The sequence below is a fragment of the Austrofundulus limnaeus genome, unplaced genomic scaffold, assembly GCF_001266775.1.
Source record: "Austrofundulus limnaeus strain Quisiro unplaced genomic scaffold, Austrofundulus_limnaeus-1.0 Scaffold22, whole genome shotgun sequence".
Taxonomy (NCBI): Eukaryota; Metazoa; Chordata; class Actinopteri; order Cyprinodontiformes; family Rivulidae; genus Austrofundulus; species Austrofundulus limnaeus.
In genome coordinates this window covers 976497-980211 of record NW_013952424.1, presented here as the reverse complement: position 1 = coordinate 980211, position 3715 = coordinate 976497, and the positions used below count along the sequence as shown (strand labels likewise).

At 35.3% G+C, this 3715-nt stretch overlaps 1 protein-coding gene across 1 annotated transcript in view; it reads left to right on the top strand.

Annotated features, from left to right (window-relative positions):
- Positions 1-703: 703 nt before the first annotated feature.
- soat2 (sterol O-acyltransferase 2) overlaps positions 704-3715 on the top strand; it is a gene marked incomplete in the record, with an annotated part of 13954 nt that continues 10942 nt past the window's right edge. Inside the window, 1 exon segment of the mRNA XM_014004149.1 lies at positions 704-1121.

Here is a 3715-nt window from a genome sequence, read left to right as displayed (position 1 = left end):
AATAATAATCTTGTTTTCAGAATGTTTAAGGTTATTTGTCTTGTTAGCCTGAAAATTTGATCAATCAGTTCTTATTTAGTAAATCAGTCTCAAAACAAGATCAAAAAGACTTTTTGGCTGGATATAAGGTTTTAAAACTTGGTAAGATGGACAGTTTTTGCAGTGTTGTCCTATTTATTGTCCAAGTTAAATATTTAAACAGTTGAAAAGTGAGACAACTGATTGTACAACGTTAGGAAAACATTGCTCAACACATGTTTGAAACGTGTTGGACATATTATCTTTAAAATGTGTGAAAATTGTGTTTTTAAGCACAAAATTGTGTTTTTAAGCACAATTTTCACTGTGAACCTGTTTCACTGTGTTTCTATAAATTAACATATGTTTTTAACTGCTGATAATAAACATTTAATTAGCCTGAGATCAGCTTGGAGGGTTGGTTTGAAGCAACTCTGGATTTGTTTTAGTGCATGTTTGGTGAAATAGATAACAGTTTCAAAAGATTTTTTTAAAGTTACGAGTAAGATGAGATCAAATTTATTGTATTGTCTGATAGGATAACTTGTCACAGAACAATGAACCTGCTGATAATTTATATCTTAAAGACAAATGTATCTGTGGTTTCTTGTTTATTTAGTATCTTAAATCTCTGTCCTGGTCGAAACAAATTAAACAGAATGAAGAACAGGTGTTGTATTCTTCAAAATTCAATAATTTTTTCCTCATAAAAAAGTACAGGTAAACACTTTCAAAATTAAACATTTTAAAACTGTGGCCAGAATACAAACATTAACCACACTTCACTAAGCTTCAGCTCTCAAATTATCTTCAAATGCAGCTCAGAAAATCTGCTGAAAAAGCTCAAAACAGCCCAGAAAAGGAACAAAAGGAGAATTTAGGATCAGCTCAAGTCTTCAACAGGAGAGCAGAAGTGGGGCTGGGCAGCAGAGGACGTGTCCCGCTCTGAGCCTGAAGCCAAGAGGCCAAAGTTCACAATATCCAAAGAAAAGAACATGAATCAGATCCGCTGTGACACAGACTTACTTCAACATCCAGCAGCTTTGTCTCGGTGGGACTCGTCTACCTGAAGCTCTCGTCCTGAGGACGGCTGCCTGCGGACTGTGAGTACGAATCTACCCGACAAACGCTGGCTGACATCTGTCACTTCAGTTTTTTATATTCTGTTCAGAAGGAGCAGAGGTATTACATAACCTGAACCTGTATCTCAGCACATCTATTGGCTGAAAAACACAATCAGATCAAATCAGAAACTCACGATTGTGACCAAGGTTGAAGACACTTTCTAAACGTGATTTTGTTCTAAACATAAATCCAACCAACACTTATTTACAGGAGTTTTTCTTAAATAAAGTGTTAACGACTGAGCTGCAAAAGTTTACGTGTAATTTGATCTTTGACCCCGCAGTAAAAACATCTCTAAAGATGAGTTTATCAGCCAGTCTTCAGCTCCATATGACATAGGTGTTCATAAATGTTTATTATTCTGCTATTATTTTACTATAACAGGTGTAATGAACACATCATGAGTCAAATAACCTGATTAACACGTTCGCTTTAAAGTAGATATTGTTTTTACACATTTACACAAGTGACTTCAGAATTAAATGATTATAATTATAAAATAACTTACATTGTAGATTTTGTGCAGCAAAAGAAAAAAAAAAACATTTGAAACCAGCAGTGAAAACACGCCTACACAGATTGTAAGACTCCCTTACTTAGCAACAAAATTACAAAAGCAGGAGTGTAGCTGATGAGTTCAAAGGTTTGTTCAGTATCAAACTAGTGCTGTTACCCATAGTTACAAATGATCAGAAATAGAATAGAAATGTGGAAAAACAACCAAAACCTGGTTGTCCAGGCTGAGATGATTTTCTACGTGACGGTGATCAAACAGCATGGATCAGTAAAACGAGGTCACTGGGTGTCTTTCACCTCTCGCTTCAACAGAGTTTATCTGAGTGTAAACCTTTGCTGGTGACAGAAAGCTTTATCGCCCAGCTCGACTGCTCGTATGCTGTGGAGAATCGGTCAGGAGGTAACCATCGGTCAATGACCTGTATGTTTCTGCATCAAGCGGTTTCTCACAGAAGCAGCAATGAGCTGGTGAGCTAATGTAGTTTATATGTTAAAGCATCTTATTGCAATTAAGAAGTTTTGAAAGAATTAACGTCGTCAGCCACCAACTAATGTCAGAGTTTTAAACTCAGATCATCTTGTAATGAGAAAAAATGTTTCCTTTTAGCTGTTTTGATCAAACAAAAATGACTTTCCACAACATCTTATGGCTTGTTGAGATTTCATGCAAGCTATTTCTGCTGGGTCCCACACCTCCAACCAGACACAGATATTTTGTTTCCCAACTTTATTACAGTTTAGTTCACAGCCTTTTTTTGAATAATTGAACTAATAAAAGCAAACTGAAATTTATTACAGGTGGCCATGAAATAAACCACCTCTTTAAAAAACAAACCACCTTTATGGCGTAACAACTTTTGTGTAGGCAACTGCTTTTTTATTTTTATTTTTACTTTTGTCAAGAAATAAGTAAAAAATAAACTCAGAAAAATTGCAAAATGGGTTTAAAAACATGACAAATTCCCTGAGAAGTCAAGAATTACACTTTAAATCCTCACTTTTCTGCATTTACATGGGAGTGCCATCAAAAACCTGTCAATATGCTAGCAGTAGATTTCCCCACTTTGGGACCAACTGGCTTAGAGCAGAGGTTCTTGAACTGGGGTCCGCGAGAGGTATCTTGGGGGACCTCAAACATTTTTACTAAAATGTTAATTTGGTTTTTATTTTTAAAAATGCATGGAGAACAATGAACTTATAAAACAAACATAATAAACTTAATAAAATATATATATTCCCATGGCATTTAGGGGTTGAAATGACAATAAATTATCTTTTAAAGCAGCATTTGGTTTATGAGGGGGTCCCTGGAATTTTTTTTTCGCCCTTGTAAGGGATCCCCAGACCCAAGTGTCTTGAGCACCCCTGGCTTAGAGTATGTGTTGAAGAAGATGCTCAGCTACTACCACATTAAATTTCAGCTTAGTAACAATAAACATGACTAAGATACAGTCATTTAGATGTTAATGTTAATTAGCTTTGGAAGGCATTTTGAGTTAAATTGATTCCATTGGGCAATCAGTTGTAGATGTACACCCAGTGATTACTTCATAAACATTATCTCCCAGGTAATAAAATGATAGTCACTGATATACGTTGTACCAGTTTGCAGTGACATCACAGCTCTTAAAGAAAGGGAAACCGCTAACATGATGTAAGTTATTGGAGGTGTTTCAGTGAGCAGAGCAGCGATAAGAAATACAGAGGGTAAAATAAGTATTAAACACGTCACCATTTTTCTCAGTAAATATATTTCTAGAGGTACTAATGACATGAAATTTTCACCAGATGTTGGTAACAACCCAAGTGATCCATACATACAAAGAAGTCAAACCATAAATATCCAGAAATTAAGTTATTTGTAATAAGTGGAATGGCACAAGGAAAAAGTATTGAACACACTTACTGAAATTTATCTAATACTTTGTACAAAAGCCTTTTTTGTCATTGACAGTTTCAAGACGCCTCCTGTATGGAGAAACTACACTGTAAAAAATGAAATGTTGGATTTACTTAACCATGTTATGTTACCTGGTTCCACTTAACTGAGTTGAGT